The sequence below is a fragment of the Toxorhynchites rutilus genome, chromosome 2 (genome assembly GCF_029784135.1).
Source record: "Toxorhynchites rutilus septentrionalis strain SRP chromosome 2, ASM2978413v1, whole genome shotgun sequence".
Classification (NCBI taxonomy): Eukaryota; Metazoa; Arthropoda; class Insecta; order Diptera; family Culicidae; genus Toxorhynchites; species Toxorhynchites rutilus.
The window spans coordinates 172,690,961-172,712,065 of NC_073745.1; the positions used below are offsets into that span (position 1 = coordinate 172,690,961).

At 40.7% G+C, this 21,105-nt stretch overlaps 1 non-coding gene across 1 annotated transcript; it reads right to left on the reverse strand.

Annotated features, from left to right (window-relative positions):
- Window positions 1–513: 513 nt before the first annotated feature.
- Window positions 514–668, reverse strand: LOC129772128 (5.8S ribosomal RNA). Its single transcript, XR_008742571.1, has one exon. It is a non-coding gene; the product is annotated as a 5.8S ribosomal RNA (ribosomal RNA).
- Window positions 669–21,105: the final 20,437 nt, after the last annotated feature.

Sequence of the window (21,105 nt, forward strand, 5' to 3'; positions counted from 1 at the left end):
CTAAGCTACAGTAGGACTTCTCTTTTAAACACAACAACCGTACACGTACAAGGCCAACCTCCAAGCAAGGGTAGTCTGAGAGGATCGAAATGTACACCTCTCTGCAACTCGCAACTCCCAGCCTGTAAACCTATCGTTTGTAGGAGGTCTCAGGTGTCCAGGTGCCACGCAACACGGTGGACACGCAAACGCGCATCACCTCTACGTGCTGGGCTCATCCCTTTTCGCTCGCAGCTACTCAGGGAATCCTTGTTAGTTTCTTTTCCTCCCCTTAGTAATATGCTTAAATTGAGGGGGTAGTCACACATCATTTGAGGCCTATAAGAACTATCTCATGTATGGAGAAGATGGAACACACAAAGACTTTCATCTTGGGACGTGTGTTCATCAAGCCGTGCGCCGGGGCCTTTGCACGTTTGACTATCTTCAATGTTTTTCCACCACTGAAGGCCGAAAAACACCATTACGCATATGCGCTACCTAAGCAGCGCATATAGTTAAATTGGTAAATATAGGCACTCAAAAATGTGTACATCGCACAATGATTGTACGATGTGCAATATGCGTTCAACTTGTCGGTGTTCATGTGTCCTGCAGTTCACATTCTGACGCGCAATTTGCTGCGGTCTTCATCGATCCACGAGCCGAGTGATCCCCTGCCTAGGGTTTGTTGTATATGGATTTATTGAAATTGAAACACGGGTTGAAATTTGAAACACACACTTGGAGAGTACGTTCGCATGTAAACATACGATGTACAGGCCACTCCTGGGTTCTTAGAACTCATCGCACTTGCAGAATGAACATCACGCCGGATTTCATCACTTGGGACGTATTTTTGTCATCATTGGTCCAAAGACGGTGTGATCGGCTTAACCTTCAGCTTTTTCGAACCGCTACGGTGTGGCTTATGTTTTGAGACCTTCCCACACGACTGGTCTGGTAGTTTCGAGCCGCGCACACACTGCAAGGTATGGCCCCTACAATAGGATGAAAGTTCGAAGGCCCCGGCCCTTCATCCAAGTAGTAATACCTTTAGTGCAGTAAGGAATGGGAATCCCATCATCGATCCAAAGACCGAGACGATCAACCCTTTCCTTCCATTTCCACCTCACTAGTATGGGGACTCGCCAGGGGGCATCTGTACGTTCATATGCGCACATGCGAAGTACGAGACACCGCACCTAGTCCAACAGATGAGAGGATGGCGTTCATTTTGAGACCTTCTATAACGCCGGGTCTAGTAGTTTCGAGCCGCGCACACACTGCAAGGTATGGCCCCTACAATAGGATGAAAGTTCGAAGGCCCCGGCCCTTCATCCAAGTAGTAATACCTTTAGTGCAGTAAGGGAGTGTAAATCCTTTTATCGATCTGAAGACCGAGATGAAAGGGTTTGTTGTATGAATTGAAACATAACGGACTCGCCAGGAGAGCATTTTTAATGGGAACGTACGTTCGCACAACAAAGGTACGAGTACGGCGCCACTCCTAGTCCTCGCAAAACAACCACTGGGTAACGCGTGTCTATGTACCAAGACCCCAACGCGTTCGGTCTTCTGTTTGACAAAGGTCATCATAAGACGTAATAATGATCCTTCCGCAGGTTCACCTACGGAAACCTTGTTACGACTTTTACTTCCTCTAAATAACCAGGCTCGGTCAACTTCAGCGTGTCAAATGCAGCCCTCGAGGAGCCAGCAAATTACTCGCCTCCAAAGGCCTCACCTAATAATTCATCGGTAGTAGCGTCGGGCGGTGTGTACAAAGGGCAGGGACGTAATCAACGCTGGCTAGTGACCAGCACTTACTGGGAATTCCAAGTTCATATGGACCGTTTCAGTCCATAATCCCGACTACGTGGGCATTTCAGTGATTTCCCGTTCCTCTCGGAATAGGGTACACGCTGCTGCCCACATTGTAGCGCGCGTGCAGTCCAGAACATCGTAGGGCATCACGGACCTGTTATCGCTCAATCTCACATTGCTTAACACAAGTTGTTCCATTAAGCAGAAGTCAACCTCGATGAGTTGACGTGTCATCAGGTCATACTACACTGCGCCAGCGAGCGCGCGCGGAAGCCGACCCGAAAGCCAACCCCACACGCACACATCACAACCGGACGACAGCTTCTACGTCTGACTGCTGATAGCGTTCTAGTTAATTTGATTGAGTCACGTTCGTTATCGGAATTAACCAGACAAATCAATCCACGAACTAAGAACGGCCATGCACCACTACCCTTAGTTTTGAGAAAGAGCTATTAATCTGTCTTACCTCAATAAGTTCGGACCTGGTAAGTTTTCCCGTGTTGAGTCAAATTAAGCCGCAGGCTCCACTCCTGGTGGTGCCCTTCCGTCAATTCCTTTAAGTTTCAACTTTGCAACCATACTTCCCCCGGAACCTGATTTTGGTTTCCCGGAAGTCACTGAGAGCACCATACAGTAGCGTCTCCCAATTGCTAATTGGCATAGTTTACGGTTAGAACTAGGGCGGTATCTAATCGCCTTCGATCCTCTAACTTTCGTTCTTGATTAATGAAAGCATCCATGGCAAATGCTTTCGCTTTAGTTAGTCTTACGACGGTCTACGAATTTCACCTCTCGCGCCGTAGTACTAATGCCCCCAACTACTTCTGTTAATCATTACCTCCGGATCCGGTTACAAACCAATGAATATTAGGACCGAGGTGTGTGTGTGTATATATATTTATTAGGCTTTAACAAATTGAAAGCTACAGAAAAATACCTAGCTTCTGCTTTGTCATTCGCCTATGTTTCTCTTTGTTTTTATTTTTCCCTACATCCCTAATCTCCTAATCACCAAGTGAGCGGGCGTTTTTTGCTCTGTATACTCGTTTTTATTTTTTGAGTGTTCTTTTGGTGAACCTACCTTCTATTCTGTGTAATTTATATCATTTTTGTTAGATTGCACTCTTTAATGAAGTTTATGGTTCTTTTTAAGCTCTCAGCATTATTCCTTAGCACCGTTTGGATGTTGTCCTCTAGATTGTGGTTCCTTCTTTCTGTTTCATATTTCCTGCATTCTACTAGGATGTGCTCTACTGTCAGGTCGGTACCGCAGGTTTCGCACGTGGGTGTATCCTGATGTCTCTGGCTCATGATTGTGTTATGAGTTATCCAAGTGTGACCTATCCTTAGTCTGGTAATGATCTTTTGGTCCCTCGGGTTTTCTGCTTCTATCCATTTTTCAGTGGAACTTTTAATTTTTCTCAACTTATGGTCCCTACACTGAATCCATGCTCTGTTCCATTCTTGTTTAATTTCTTCCTTTATCCATCTTATGGCATCTTCTTTGGGTATAGCCTGCTCCTCGATTTGTTTGTGTCTTCCGTCATTGGCTAGCCTATCAGCCTCCTCGTTGCCTCGGATTCCTGTATGCCCAGGTATCCAAGTAAATCGGATTCTTTTATTGAAAGCCTCTAACTTGGCTTGTTTCAGCCAAGGGTGTGTGCAGTCTCTATTTTCCATTGCTGCCAGGCAGCTTGCTGAGTCTGTGAATATTATTGCGTTTTCATGGGTATTTTGCGTTGCTCTTAGTAGTGCATACGCCTCTGCAGAGAAAATACTGCATTGGTTCGGTATTCTGCCATTTATGCTTATGCCTGTGCTAGGTGTCACTACACCGTATCCTACTTCGCTTTCTGTTTTTGAGCCATCTGTGTAGGTAAAGTTCTTTTCTTGGTGGTTTTGTATGTAACTTCTGAAGTTTGCCTTGGCAATGTCTTTTGGACAGCCCGCTCGAACGTTGGCTTTGAGTTTCCAGTCTATAATAGGACAGTGGTGTATCCATGTTCTGTGATCTGTTGTTGTGGTTGTTGCAACTTGTGGTAGTTCTCTTTTGGTGAGGCTTTTGAAGCTATTTTTGGCTTTTTCTACCAGGGGGAGGTTTTCCCATTATTCTAAGCTGAATTTTTCCTTCAGTTGGGTCGCCTTGATGCATATATTTTTTGCAACTTGGTATTTGAGGGGGAGTTCTCCGCACTCTGCGTATACTGACGATACTGGGCTGGTGCAGAAAGCCCCAGATGCTATTTTTATGCCGTTGTTATAGATGGGTTCTAAGGCTTTCATTACCTTTTCTCCACCTCTTGTGTAAAACTCAGCTCCATGGAGTATTTTGGTGAGTATAGTTGCATTTACAACTTTTAATAGCGTGACTCGATTGCTAGTTTTGAATCTCCCTGCTATTATTTTTAGCACTTTTATGTAGCTTTGTGTGGCCTTTTTGGTTTCTGCGCAGTGTTGTTTAAACGTGAGCTTGGAGTCTATGGTGACACCTAGCAGTTTTAACTTTCTTTCTTGTGGTACTAGCGGCCCAATTCTATGTTTTAATAAGTTTACCGCAAAGTCATTGGAATAGCTTTGCTGTTGCACTCAAACAGACTCTCGCAACTTATTTTCTTTTCTTTTATTCAATGTTTCTTTTTTGGTCCAAATATCTCTATGTGTCGAACATCTACTCTTTCTCTGCGATCAATTGTTGCTCTTCCAATTTTGACTTTGAATTTCAACTCTCTACTCTTCATTTCCTACTATCTACTCTATACTTTGTTCTCTCTTCTCTCTACTCTCTGCTCTTTATTTTAAACTTTCCACTTTCTCTCCACTCTCACTACTCTCTACTCTCTACTCTTTCTACTCTCTACTTTCTCTAATCTCTTTACTCTCTACTCTCTCTATTATCTACTCTCTACTCTCTACTCTCTCTACTCTATCTACTCTATCTACTTTATCTACTTTCTACTCTATCTACTTTCTACTCTCTCTATTCTCCTTACTCTCTACTCTCTCTACTCTCTCTACTCTCTCTACTCTCCCTACTCTCTACTATCTCTACTCTCTACTCTGTACCGTCTCTACTCTCTACTCTCTCTACTCTTCACTCTCTCTACTCTCTACTCTCTCCACTCTCTACTTTCTACTATCTCTACTCTCTACTCTCTCTACTCTCTACTCTGTACTCTCTCTACTCTCTCTACTCTCTACTTTCTACTCTCTCTACTCTCTACTCTCTACACTCTCTAATCTCTACTCTCTACTATCTCTACTCTCTACTCTGTACTCTCTCTACTCTCTCTACTCTCTACTTTCTACTCTCTACTCTTCCTACTCTCTACTCTCTACTCTACCTACTCTCTACTCTCTCTATTCTCTACTATCTCTACTCTCTACTCAGTACTCTCTCTACTCTCTCTCTCTACTCTCTACTCAGTACTCTCTCTACTCTCTCTCTCTACTCTCTACTCTCTACTCTCTACTCTCTACTCCCTACTCTCTACTCTCTACTCCCTACTCTCTACTCTCTACTCTCTACTCTTCCTACCCTCTACTCTCTACTCTCTACTCTCTACTCTTCCTACCCTCCCTACTTTCTACTCTCTCTACTCTTTACTATCTCTATTCTCTACTCTGTACTCTCTCTACTCTCTACTCTCTCTACTCTCTACTCTCTCTACTCTCTACTCTCTACTCTCTCAACTCTTTACTCTCTTTACTTTCTACTCTCTACTATCTCTACTCTCTACTCTGAGCTCTCTCTACTCTCCCTACTCTCTCATCTCTCTACTCTCTCTACTCTCTCTATTTTCTACTCTCTCTACTATCTATTCTCTCTACTTTCTACTCATTCTACTCTCCTTACTCTCTACTCTCTCCACTCTCTCTACACTCTCTTCACTCCTCATACTCTCCCTACTCTCTGCTCTCTCTACTCTCTCTACTCTCTACTCTCTACTCTCTACTCTCTCTACTCTCTACTCTCTCTACTCTCTACTCTCTCTACTCTCTACTCTCTCTACTCTTTACTCTCTCTACTCTCTTTACTTTCTACTCTCTACTATCAGGTCAATCACGGAGAGCAACTACGAATTGTACAGTCTACCCAAGCTCAAGCTCAAGTTCTACTATCTCTACTCTCTACTCTGTGCTCTCTCTACTCTCTATTCTCTCTTCTTTCTACTCATTCTACTCTCCTTACTCTCTACTCTCTCCACTCTCTCTACTCTCTCTTCACTCCTCATACTCTCCCTTTTTTTTTTTTTTTTTTTTTTTTTATAGAGGTGAGGAACGCTCTACCAGCCTTATCTAGGAAGGGTTAACCCAGACGTCGAGTGGGGATCGCACCCACAAAAACCAAGCCCTCTTCCCCCTGGGAATAAGGCAACGAGTAGAGGGCTTGGTTTTTGTGGGTGCGATCCCCACTCGACGTCTGGGTTAACCCTTCCCAGATAAGGCTGGTAGAGCGTTCCTCACCTCTATAAAAAAAAGGGGTGAGGAACGCTCTACCAGCCTTATCTGGGAAGGGTTAACCCAGACGTCGAGTGGGGATCGCACCCACAAAAACCAAGCCCTCTACTCGTTGCCTTATTCCCAGGGGGAATCTCTACTCGCTGCTCTAAAAAAACGCACACACAAACACATACACGCACATGCACGCACAAATGAACACATTTACACACGCAGACGCGCACAGTCTCACACACAAAAAAACGCATCGCAGCTGCTGACTGCTCACTCTCTCACACTGTTTTTGATTACATCAACCAATCAACTAACCAAAACACACACTCCCGCAAACGCACACGCACACGTACATGCAAACACACACACGCACACACAAACACGCAAATGTACACGCAAATGTACACGCAAACGAACACACGCAGACGCACACACTCTCTCACACAAAAAACGCATCGCAGCTGCTCACTGCTCACTCTCTCACTATGTTTGTGTTTACGTCAAGAATACGAACATTTACGACCGTTTACGACTGTTCACGACGACCGCGCTTTATTTTTTAGCGATTTTATTTATAGTAAGATTTGACTTTCTTCCAAGTATAGTGTTGGAGCTTTTCGGTGATGTCTTCTTTTGCATATGTGTAGCAGTTTTGACTTTCTGGGGTTTATCGTGAAGCCTCTCTCATTGGCCCAGCATTGTATGGTGTTCAATGCCTTTTGTGTCCTTCTCCTGTTCCAGCCAGGTGTATCGCCGTAGCTGATTAGGGTGATATCATCAGCATACACTGCTAGTGTCACATTATCGGGTATTCTTTCGAAGATGCTTTCCATTGCTATTAGGAACAATGTTGTGGACATGACAGACCCTTGTGGGATACCGTTTTGGAGGTTGTTGGTAGTTGACCATGCTCCTTTGCAGAAGACTTGTATTTTTCTGTTTTCCAGGAAGTTTTTCACGAAATTTAAGATTCGGCCATCGAATCCCCATGCTTTTAGTTGTTTGAGAATAGGGAGTCTCCAGGTTCTATCAAAAGCCTTTGATAGGTCTAGTGAAACCATATCTATGTGGGCATTCTCTCTGCATGCAGTATCAATTATTCTTTCTAATTGGGCTAGATATGTGGTGGTACTTTTGCCCTTCCTAAAAGCGTGTTGTTTGTCGCTTAATAGGTTGTTCTGTTCTAGTTCATCTATCAACCTTCTATTTACCATTTTTTCGAGTACTTTTCCCATGCAGCTTAGCAGGGTGATGGGTCGGTATCCGTCTGTACTCATTGAGTTGTTTTCAGGTTTTGGAATTGGTATGATTAAACCTTTTTTCCGTTCGTTCGGTATTCTGCCGGTTTGCCATATTTTATTATAGGTGTGCAAGAGAGCTATTTTTCCTAAAATTGTGAGGTTTTGTAGCATTGTATACGTTATGTTATCCGCTCCTGGGGCTTTGCCAGTAGCACTATTCAGAGCTAGTAATAGTTCGCTCATGTTGAAGTCTCTGTTATATATTTCATTTCTCTCACATATTTGGATGTTCACCACTTTCTCCTTATGCTCTTTTAGTGTTTTAAAGGTGGATTCGTATATATCATTGGATGACATATATGAGAAATGTTTAGCAAATTCATTGGTAATGATGCTGGAGTCATCAGTTATCTCTTGCCCCACATTCAGTATGAGTCTTTCGGATCTGCGTTCTCCTTTGCATGCACGTACTTTTGCCCACATGCTGGAGCTACTTGTGCTGGGAGAGATACTAGCGAGGTATTCATCCCAGCTCTTTTTTCTGGCTGCTTTTATCATGTGTCTTGCTCTTGAGCGCTCGGTTTTGTACTTTTTCAGGTATTCTCTATATTCTTCAGAGGAAGGATCGGAGTTCCTGAGTATTCTAAGGGCTTTTCTTCGGTCTTTTATCACCTGGTAGATTTCTTTGGACCACCATGGGACCTCTCTCTTTGGCTTGTAGCCGGTTGTTTTCCTCATGCTTTTGCTAGCTGCAGTTGTTATGATATCTGTTAGTCCCGTGGGGTCTATACTTTCTATACCTGTTAAGGCACGTTCGATTTCACTCTCATATTTGTTCCAGTTAGCTGCTTCTGTTACCCATCTTTTCCTTCTTATATATAAATGATGATGGTCCCACCTCTTTCCCCTACATAGGTTTGAGCTGGACGAGTTATCTTGTGGATAATTGGAGTTTCTTTGTAATATCAAATCAACCAGTAAGCTAGTTAAAAACAAAAAACGGTCCGGTTGTACCACTGGCATAGATTGTTTATCAAAAGAACAAGTAAGGGCATTATCTAAACGCTAAATATTCCATGGCATGTCAAGAAAATTTCCAATCCGGGAAGACACTTGACCGATCGGGAATCGAACCCAATGCCTATATCAGAATTAGCCATGAATTTACAAGGGATTTCCCGCTTTACTAGATTCCCGAGAACGATCTACTAATGCGATCGCTTTCGAGTCCAGACAGCTGAGCAACCCCGAGCCTAATTCTAGCCGACACTTCAGGCCCAGTAACTCTCCCAAGGCATGTCAAGAGAATTTCCAACCCGGGAAGACCCTTGACCGATCAGGAATTGAACCTAATACCTATGTCAGTACCAGCCTTGAATTTACAAAGGAAATCCCGCTTTACTGGATACCCGACAACGATCTGTTAATCGTTTTCGAGACCAGACAGCTGAGCAAACCTAAGCCTAATTCCAGCCGATACTTCAGGCCCTTCATTCAACCTGGGGTATAATCGCGTCAATCTGAATCTGCAATGAGATCTGCCACAACACAGAAAGATCTCGTCAATCATCTGTCAAAAGGATAAATTTACAAGTATTCCGGTTGAGCTATCCCTAGCTTCTTTTCAGTTTCCACTTTCAATCCCTTGGAATGGATCGATCTTATTAAACAAAACAAAAACAAAGAAAAAAATCACTTTTGCCAATGTTCAATTTCAAATTTTACTATGCCGGTTCACGCGCGCGATGCTCAAACTCTTGTAGACTTCACAATTATTTTTAAACTAATCTAATAACTAAAATTATTAAAAATTGAAGAAAAAAAAAATAATAAAAACAACATACCATCATCATCATAGTCTAAAGATAAAAAAAACACACACACATGCACCTACACCTAAAACAGTACTCTATTCATTATGTAATAATGATGACGGTCCCACTTTATTTTCTTACAACGATTTGAGCTGGACGAATTTTTTTTGATAACTATATATATATATATGGATTTCTTTTATAATACAAACAAAACCAGTATATTAGTTAAGAGCATATACATAGATTGTCACTCGAAAGAGCAAGTAAAGGCATTATATGAACGCTAGATATTCCAAGGCATGTCAAGAGAATTTCCAATCCGGGAAGACCCTTGACCGATCAGGAATCGAACCTAATACCTATATCTATACCAGCTTTGAATCTGTTAATCGTTTTCGAGACCAGACAGCTGAGCAAACCTAAGCCTAATTCCAGCCGATACTTCAGGCCCTTCATTCAAATTGGGGTATAATCGCTTCAATCAGAATCTGCAATGAGATCTGCCACAACACAGAAAGATCTCGTCAATCATCTGTAAAAAAAAGAAAAATTTACAAGAATTCCGGTTGAGCTATACCTAGCTTGTTCGCAATTTCCACTGTCAATCCCTTAGAATATGATTTTCTTAAAAACAGAATATTTTTTTTAGCCAATGCTCAATGTTAAGCTTCTCTATGCTGTTTCACGTGCACGATGCTCAAACTGTTGTAGACTACTCGAAATGTATAAAAAAAAAATTAATTAATTAAAAACGAGTACAAACAAATAAAATACCACCATCATCATAGTCTAATGATAAAAAAGACAAAAGCACAACAAAAAAAAAATTAATCCGTTATAGCTTCGTCATCTTACATACTAACATTGATTACACACCAGGTCAAAAATTTAAATCATGTTTCAAAAACTCTTTACAAATACTACGAAACATTCGAAGGCTTGTTGCTGTCTTTGCCTCATTGGGTAAGGTATTATACAGTCGATATCCCTTATAAAAAATTGAATTTTGGGTACACGACATTCGGAAGTTCATGGTTCTGAGGTCGCTTGCTTGTCTTGTATTATATCGATGCATGTCTCTTCCATACATTATAGTGTTTCGTAGGTAATTCGGCGTCATATTATTAGTCATTTTGTATATAAACGTGAGCGTGCAATATTTAATACGCTGACTGACTGACATCCATTGTAGGCATTCTAGCATGAATCTCCGCGGAGTTCGTCGATCACATCTCAATATCAGGCGCATAGCCTTGTTTTGCAACATTTGCATTCTTTGCATCTGTCTCTTATTTGCAAGAAATAGTACAGATGCACAATAATCAAAATGTGGAGCGATCAGCGCTTTGTAGATCGTTATTTTGCTTTCAAAAGTCAAGAAACGATTTATTCTACAAAGCACTCCATATTTTTGAGCTGCCTTCTTTATAGTATAATTAATGTTCTCTTCAAAAAGCAGCGTTTCGTCTAGAATAACGCCAAGATATTTGATTGATGATACTCTTTCTACGGGTTGCCCATCTATACTTATACTTAGATTGCCACTATCAAGACTGCGTGTCGACACTACCATGTATTTCGTTTTACTTATATTTAATTTCAATTTTTTCCATTTTAACCAGTCATCTAAGTTTTGTAGTTCAAGATTCATTTTTCTGTAACAGTCTTGCAATGTATCTGCCACAACAAATATAGCTGTGTCGTCAGCGAACAAATTCACGTCGCTGTCATTTAACACCTGTTTGATGTCATTGATATAAAGCAAGAAAAGTAACGGCCCCAGAACACTTCCTTGAGGCACACCCAGATTCACTGATCCCGCCGATGATTTACTGTCCCTATAAATAGTGATTTGTGTTCGCCCGCTTAAGTAGTTTTCAAACCACGTCAATACAGGTCCAGTTACATCATAACTGGAAAGTAGTTTTATCAATTTACACCGGTCTACTGTCTCGAAGGCCCTTTTCAAATCAATAAATACCGTCAAAATAACTTTCTTCTCCTCTATAGCCTGTTTCCATTTTAGAAGCAACAAATTAAGAGCCGTTTCACAAGAGTGGTTTTTCCTAAATCCAGACTGTTCATCTACCAGTATTTCATTTTCCGTTATATGTTCCAGAAGTTGATCTTTGACAACGATTTCTAGGATTTTTTCGTACATTGGTAATATATTAACTGGTCTACGGTCTTCTGGTTTGGTCGATTTCGGATTTTTTGGAATCGGTATGACAACGGATTTCTTCCAACTATGTGGGCATTCACCTCGAATCATCGACTCATTTACTATATATAGTAGATTCTCTTTGATTAAATCAAATGCATCTACTAATACCGTTTTATTGATATCGTCAACACCCGCACAGTTTCTTAAATCCATCACAACCTTCCTCAGTGTTTCCATACTGATGGTTCTAAAGCATCTCCATTGTGAAGACAAACTAGGAAAAGCAAGATTTAGTCGATTTGTAGGAGGCACAATACCATTGTGGATTTCCTCCACACTTGACGTGAAAAATTTGTTCAATTTTTCAGCTGTTATGAAATTACATTCTGTATTACCGTCAAATTCAATGTCGATATCTTTACTTCCGCATGGATTACACAAATCTTTTATTTTTTTCCACAGCTTCTTTGGATCATGTTGAACTGCCATTAATTCACTTTGAATTAATTTATTTTTGGAATTCTTTAGTTCACGTACATAAATATTTCTCCATACTTTGTACATGTCCCAATATTTAATACTGTTTGTACGTTTAGCTATTATTAGGTAACGATCCCGTTTTCTTCTGATGGAAGCTAGCGTAGTGGTATACCAAGCTTTGTCTCCGCTCTGTCTTTGTGCTGGAATGCCCGATCCTCTAGGGGTCAATATCTTTTTCATTGAAGAGCAAAGTGCTTCCTCAAGATTTTTTGCAACATCATGAAGAGAGGAGTGTTCTCCAATCGGCATTATTTTGTTCTGTAAAACAGATTCCAATTTGCGTTTCGAATAATTGTTCCAGCACTTATATAACTTGTCCTTTATTTCGATAAACTCAACATCAGAGAAGTTATAGATCATACCAATTGTTTCATGATCCGAGATTTTGCTGTCATGAAGAATCTCGATAACACCATCGTCAAAATTAGTAAAAACTAAATCAATAGTCGTCGAAGTTGTCCTTGTTATTCTGGTGTGATCATTAATTCTCTGTTTGAATCCAGCGGCATGTGTGCTTTCAATTCATGAGATTTTCTTACGTTCGGCCCAATCAATATTAAAATCACCAGTAATGATTATTCTCTTTTGTTCATGAATTTGAATGTGTTGCAGCCACAAATCTTCCAGAAATTCTAAAAAGTCCCTATCGCTACTACTAGGCGAATGGTATATGCCAGCGTATATCCCAGCCATTTTGCATCCATCCTCCTTCTACAGCTAGAAACCAATTGTCCCCATATGTATCATTATAGATTTCTTTAAATTTCATAAGGTTCGAAATGTACATAGATACACCTCCAGTATGTACAGATCTCGACAAGCAATTTACCATTGAATACCCAGCTACATTGAATCCATTTAGATCGGTTGAAACCGTCAAGTGTGTTTCAACCAATATTAGTATTTTCGGTTTTTTGTTGGATACCAAGATTTCAATTTCGTCGAAATGTGTGCGTAATCCTGCCTTCTGGTAGGGTGTACTACTGTTTGGCCATGTTTTTGTAGTAAAATAGGGAAGTGGTCGCTTCCTCTTGTGTCTGCGTCAGTTCTCCATAAATAGCTGTTGGGCAAATTATGCGAGGCTATCATCAGGTCTATTGCCGATGGTTTACCAGAGGTTGGGGGCATCCTAGTCGGATTACCTTCGTTTAGTATTTTCCATCGATGTTTATCTGTCTCCTCAAGGAGGAGATTGCCTCTTGTATCGTTTTTGTATGATCCCCAATTTTCGTTGTGAGCATTGAAAACGCCCACTAGTATGTACGGTTGTGGGAGTTGTCTCGCAATGTGTGTTATTTCTGCAATTATGGCCCTTTCATATGTTTGTATAGTGTGGCGATATGTATATGTTTGCGATCGTAAGTTTTAGTGGGAGGTGTATAGTTACTGCTACGACTTGCACCTTATCGATCCCACTTACATCTATCCACTTATGAGGTGCGTCGTGGAGTACTCCCAATGCAACCCCGTTTTTGTTTGGGTGACTGTGATCATTGTATATTTTCCAGTCATATTGACCACCTAGTACATTTTGCGGTATTTTGGGTACCATTGTTTTTTGAAGTGCAATGATGGATGGATAGTGTTCGTTTACTAGTAGCTTTAGCTCGTGTAGTCTGCCTCGGAAGCCAAAGATGTTCCATTGTAGTATTAGTGTTTCGTTTGTGAATTTGTGATAGCTCATTATGGAATATTAAAAGTTTCACTATAGCTCCGTTGTGTCACTTTGTGACATTTCGGAATCGGAAAAGTTTCCGCTTTTCTTGTTTTTCCTTGACGGAGGCGAGGAGTCAGAGGATCTTTTCTCTTTCCTCTTTTTCTGTTTTTTGTTCGCTTTGTTATTAGGTTCGCTCGTTCTCATGCCCTCAGAAGCGCTATGGCTGGTTGAAGGTTTTATCAGATCGGCTTCGTTTTGAACAATTTTGTTTATCATGTTGTTCTTCTGCATCTCTGTAATGATTGATTTCAATTCTTCTATCTGTTGCTTCAGTTCTTGGATCTGGGCCTTAAGAGCGTTATTCTCGTTTATGACCTCATTGTTTACCACCAATCTTTGTTGAACTTGGCTTTTGGCTACATCAGCGTAACTTTTTGTTTGTCTTTGTGTGTTTACGTACGTTCTTTTTGCTTCCCCATATGGTATGTTTCTTGATACTTTAATTTTTAGTATATCGTTCTCTCGTTTGTAAAATGGGCAGTTTCAGGCCCATGATTCCCTTTGCAATTGATGCAATATGGTGGTTCTTCACAAGATGCGTTGATATGGTCTTTCGAGCATTTTTTGCACCTTGCTTCTTCTCTTTGGCATTTTTTCTGTGTATGCCCATATTTGTAGCATTTAAAACATTGCATTGGTTTCGGGAAATAGTGTCTAGTTTTAAGTCTTAGTAGACCACATTTCAGATGCTCCGGAGGCTCTGATCTATTGATCGTAATGATAAGAAGAGGCGTGTTAACCGTTTCTCTCTTTTCGTTTTTCCTAGTGATTCTGTGTACGTTTAGCACACCTTGGTCTGCTAGCTCAACTTGTATCTCTTTCGTTTCCATTTCCATCATTTCTTCGCTGTAGACCACACATTTTGAAATGTTCAGGTTCTTGTGGTATTCTACTTTTATCTTTTCTCCGTTTACTAAGCTTTTAAGCATTAGTAGCTTTTCTGCGTTTATGTTGTTCTCTAGAACAATCAGAAAGCTTGTGTCTCTTTTTATGTACTTTATTTCTAATATGTCTTTTGTTAGTTTTGATAGCGTTTTTGATATCAAGAAGGGGTTTCTTGTTATCTTTCCATCGTTTTTCTCTGCCGTAAGGCTGAGGTAAGTTTTACCTCCTACTCCGCTCATCGTCGATACAGTTTTGACGTAGGACTACGTCTTTCATTTCTATACCGGGGTGTAAAACCAAAGTTTCGAAAACGAAAGCGTTACGCCGGAGACCGAGATTTTGAGCGTTAATAGCTCTTAAACAACTGAACGAAATGGTATGATAAAAACTTCATTCGAAAGATAAAATGTCCACGCGTCATATACTTGTTACTTTTTCATCCAAAAACTTGTTTCAATAGTCTTAAAATTGCTTTCAAAACAGGCTATTGAAATCACCAATCGGTATATAAGCTAGCGCCGCTCGTAAACCCACTCAGTTATGATTGAACAGCAATTGGAGCATGTTGTCGCTGTTGTTGTGAAGCTAATTTCGTTTATCATGAAAGCGCTGATGAACGTCAAGTCATTTTCGAGCGATTATTTGCTTTCTACTCATATAATGCTGCGACCAAATACATTTCGTTTTGGATTTTTTCAATCAAGTGCGATCAACGTAAGACCACGTCTTTCCCGCTCTACGCGCACTGGCAAGCAATGTTTACTCAACAATTTCGCAAACGAGAAATGGGTGTTGTGAGAATGGATTAGCGAACGCGAAAACGACAAACGGGAGAAAGATATGTTTGAAGGTTGAAGGAAATTGGCAGAAAACTTCTTCATTCTCTCATTCAAATAATGTGATTCATACCACATCGTTTTGCCAGAAAGAGATTATGTGTAGAGGCGAATGAACTGCAAAGTTTAAAGCCTCTTAAAAACAAAGAAAGAAGAAGAAAGAGATTATTAATGCTCAAAGGAGGAATCGAGTCCTCCGAGGAAATTACCCAGCGCAAGTTAGAGTCGACTATCGATTGCGGCATTCGTACACAAATAATTTTAAAATGCAGTTTCACCAAAGTGATTTCTTCGGATATATTCACTACATCATGTCATGTATTTCATATTCTTCATTATGAAATCCATATCCATGGCACCTATCTGTAACGAATTATTATCGAAGCCACGATTTTCGCTAAATGCTCCTTTCAGTTCGGCCTGTAAAAAACTTTTGTGAACTCTAATCCATCAAATTTGGAGCCCTGAAAAGGGCCGTTGATTATATGCTAAGCTAATATAGCATGCTCTCCTTGGATACGATGGACCAGCTGGATGTCCTTGGGCATGATGTGACGCGTTTTGCATGGATAGCACACAAATTGGTATCTTCGAATAAGCCTCCTGCAGCGTCATAACCGCGGAACTTTGGAAGCGCAAGTCGGTTTTGAAGTCCTGAGCAATTCCACGATCCAAATGCTGCAAAGGTAGCTGCGGATCAGCAATTCGGTCGACTTCTGATAGCGACGAATTTCACGCAAAGTTCCCGGTCGATAGCGATGTGGCTTCTTGTGCCTTACCACCGAAAGACTAACGAGCTGTCTGCCAAAGACTAACGAGCTCGAGTCCTCACGGTGCGAGAGTAGAGTAAGAAATGAACGAAAGCAAAGGAAGCGTCATTTTATAAACCATAAAAGTATAGAATCTAAACCCCACCCTTATTATATTCGTAAGTATACAGTAAGCTCATATAATAAAGAGGGTGGGGTTTACATTCGATACTTTTATGTTTTATAAAATGTCGCTTCCCTTGCTTTCGTTCATTTCTTACTCTACTCTCGCACCGCGAGAACTCGTTTCATCGGGACTAAGCAGACAGCTCGTTAGTCTTTCGGTGGTAAGTAGAGGTGTGCAAATCAGCTCATCATGATGAACAGCTCTGATCCTATCAGCTCATCTAAATGAGCTGTTCTTTATGAACAGCTCTTCAGCTCAGTTGTCAGTGCCAACTTTCAATTTGGGTCCCAAACTCGATAGCCACGAAGCCAGTTTGAAAATGTTAAAATTCAAATGAAATTTTTCACACCATATTCTATGCATCGTATGACAGAACGTCTACTGGACAGTTATAGTACTGCTGGTTTATATCAGATGAACGGAATATACAACAACAACAACCGCATTCTCGATCTATGCTTCGTAAATTTAGAGATGGTCCACAATACAACAATAACTTCAGCTCCATCTACTCTTGTTAAATTGTGTCATCATCACCCACCACTGCTGGTTTCATTACATGAATCGTCACCGCTCGTTTTTACAGACATAATCGAATCAACATATTATAATTATCGTAAATCAAACTTCGCAATGATGAATCGTTTCTTCTCAACTATCGACTGGAGTGACATTCTGAACGACCGCGACATCGATGGAGCCGCAATGTCCTTGTCGCATGTACTTCTTTATGCAATTGACCAGTTTGTTCCGAAGAAAACTATTAAGGATCCTCCTCATCCTCCATGGACAAACTATCATTTGAAGCGTCTTCGAAGAGAGAAACGACTTACTTTGAAAAAATATTCAAAATACCGAACTGATTTTTGGAGAAAACGCTACTCTGTCGCCAACAAAAATTACAAGTGGTTGAACAACATTTTATTTGGTGCTAATTTGACTCGCGTTCAAAGTAATCTACGACTCAGTCCAAAGGAATTCTGGAAATATGTAGATAAACAGCGAAAGGAGCTCGGACTACCTTCTGTGATGACACACAATAATGTTGAGGCCTCAAACAGAGAAAGCATATGTGCGCTGTTTCGGGAACAATTTAACAGTGTTTTCGTTAGCGAAAATCTCAACAATGATCAAGTTTTCAAAGCAACAAGAAATGTAACTCATCTGCCATCTGTCTGCGCCCTCACTACCATTAGCCCTAGCAGAGTACAATTAGCTTGTCGCGAAATAAAAAATTCTACAAATCCGGGGCCAGATGGTATCCCCTCCATTGTGTTGAAGAAGTGCTCTGGTAGTCTATCGTCGCCACTAAGTTCGCTATTTTCTCGATCACTGGAATGTGGAAATTTTCCAAAAGCATGGAAAAATTCTTTCGTTTTTCCAGTATTCAAAAAAGGCTGCAGGAAAAATGTCAAGAATTACAGAGGAATCGCCAGCCTTTGTTCGGTGTCTAAGTTATTTGAACTCATAGTTTTGGAATTCATCTCCCATGCATGCAGTAGTTACATCTCACATCAACAACATGGTTTCGTTCCCAAGCGATCTACCTCAACAAATCTGGTGCTGTACACCTCATTCATCGCTCGCTCTCTACAGTCACGTCAACAAATTGATGCAATTTATACAGATTTCTCAGCTGCGTTTGATAAAATAAACCACGAAATAGCGGTCGCTAAACTCCGACGTCTCGGATTCCACGGCAACTTCTTGAACTGGTTACGTTCATACCTGACTGGCCGTGTGATGTCAGTGAAAATAGGTGACACTGTATCTTCTCCGTTTCCAGTATCATCGGGTGTTCCTCAAGGTAGTCATCTTGGCCCTTACATTTTTCTTCTGTACCTGAACGACGTTAACTTTTGCTTGGAGTGCCACAAACTCTCTTACGCCGATGACTTCAAGTTGTTTTGGCCCGTCAATTGTCTTAATGACGCAGTGTACCTGCAGCAGCAGCTTGAAATTTTCGCTGAATGGTGTGATAACAATAGAATGGTTTTGAATCCTGAAAAATGTTCCATTATATCCTTCTCGAGGAAACGTTCATCTGTCGTTTATGAATATAAATTGCGCAGTGTGATTTTAAGCCGTGTAGTAGCAATCAAAGATCTAGGAGTCATCATTGACAGTAAACTCACATTCAAGGATCATATATCTTACGTCACCGCCAAAGCTTCTAGAACTCTCGGATTCATTTTTCGTGTCACGAAACAATTCAAAGACGTTTATTGCATCAAGGCACTCTATTGTGCGTTGGTTCGCTCAATTCTCGAGTATGCTTGCATAACATGGTCGCCTTACTATCAAAACGGTATTCAGCGCATCGAAGCGATCCAGCGTAAATTTGTTCGTTTCGCTTTACGTAATCTGCCCTGGAATGATCCCTCAAATCTTCCTCACTACGAGAACCGCTGTAAATTAATTGGACTTGATCTACTGAGCGTACGTAGAGACGTAGCTAAGGCTACTTTTATATCGGATCTGATTCTCACGAATATCGACTGTCCCGACCTTCTTCAAACGATCAATTTCAACATTTGCTATCGAAACCTACGCTACTACACTTTTATTCGTCTCCCTCACTCCTGCACAAACTACGGGCACAACGAGCCCGTAGCGAGTATGTGTCGAGTGCTAAACCGATGTTTTTCATCGTTCGATTTTCACCTGTCTCGCTCAACTCTCAAAAAAATGTTCCTCGTAGTTCTTAGACATTAATAAAATCTTCATTTAGACTTAGATTTAAATTAGATTTAGATATCATTAGGGCACTAATGTAAAGGCCTGTTGATATAATAAATAAAATGAAAATTAATTACTTGAAACACGTATTCCAGACTATTATTTACAACAGACTCGGCGAGTACAACATTTCCGACATTTTTACTGAGGCTTTACATTACAATAGAAAGTTTTCTTCAAAAAAAAAAAAATCTTATGAGATTTTTGCACCGCCTGCAAACAAAGTGTTTTTCATTGAAATAGAATACTCATTTGATACACAGAAGTTAATTTTCATTAATAATTTGAATTTTAAAAACGTGTTCATTCTGCCTGAGAGCCAATTATTATTTTTGGCGCCCTCTAAACTGGTAAACAAAGCTCAATGCCGTCAACGCGAATATAACAGTTGAAAAGACGAGGGACAAATGAAACTAAACTGATGTCTTAACACGAAGAGCGAGAGACGGTCAGTTCATTTGAATCTTACAGCTCACACACTCTCTTCAATTCTACAGCTCTTTTCTCTCCTTCATCATCATCAAAGTGAGCTGAAAAGCTGTTTGATTTTTTTTGCGAGCTGTTCCGCGTCAACTCACTTCAAAGAGTCGATTCTTCGGAACAGCTCATGAGCGGATGGCACATCTCTAGTGGTAAGGCACCACGAAAGCAGCTCGGATAAGCGCATGACATGATGTAGTGAATATATCCCCATATCGAAGAAATTAAACTGTTTACCGTTTGTCGTTTTCAATTGTTGGGAAAGGGTATTATTTTTGCAGAGTAAATTCCAAGAAAAAATCCATTCCTTCTTTAAGCGTGATTCATTATGCTTCGGATCAACGGAACAGTATGATAATCATTTCATACAAAAGATAAAATGTCCAAGAGTTATATGATTGCTATTTATTGAGTCGAAAAATTGTTTCAATAGCTTAATGATAGCTTCGAAAACAGGTTATTGAAATCATTCGTATCCGTATGTAGCGCGCCCACTTGGAAACCCATTAATCTTATTAGAATGTGAGATGGGGAAGCTCATACTTACGTCTATGCATTATGCCCCCGCACACTACAGACTTTTGACGTAGGACTACGTCTTTCATTTCTATACCGGGGTGTAAAATCAAAGTTTCGAAAACGAAAGCGTTACGCCGGAGACCGAGATTTTGAGCGTTAATAGCTCCTAAACAACTGAACGAAATGGTATGATAAACACTTCATTCGAAAGATAAAATGTTTACGCGTTATATACTTGTTACTTTTTGATCCAAAAACTTGTTTCAATAGTCTTAAAATTGCTTTCAAAACAGGCTATTGAAATCACCAATCGGTATATAAGCGAGCGGCGCTCGGAAATCCACTCAGTTCTAATTGAACAGCGATTGGAGCATGTTGTCGCTGTTGCGGTGAAGCTCTTTATTTATCATGAAAGCGCGGATGAACGGTGTCACCAAGAGCCTGTTTGTGCACCCTAGGCCAGAAGGGAATCTATCAGGAGGAGAGTGATGCCACAAACGGTTCCCTGGGAAGACATCGCTACACACACATACACGCGCGGCTATTAACAGGTGGTTATCGAGTTGGCATTAACCACTGGTGGGCTTCCAGTATCGAGGAAAATGTGGAAATATTTAATTGTTACTGAAAATAATCTGCCAGTTCCTCTGGGAATTTTCAAAATATATTCATGTGAAAGAGTTTAATTGAATGTTTTCTATCCATGTAACACTGTGACCAAATACATTTGGTTTTGTGGTTTTTCAATCAATCGCAATTAACAGGATAGCTTCAGAAGATTATTCTTCCCCATCAGTAGGATATTTCCGTATCCAATATTGTATGCGCCCGCAATCGATTATTACTCAGTCGCCGAAAGTTCCGAGCTCAGAGAGTTCATTCCCCTCTAGTTTGCCTTCCAAATTGCCATCGTAAACCACACCTTCTCTCGATTCAATCACACACAAAAAGCATACTTAAGCGATATTCT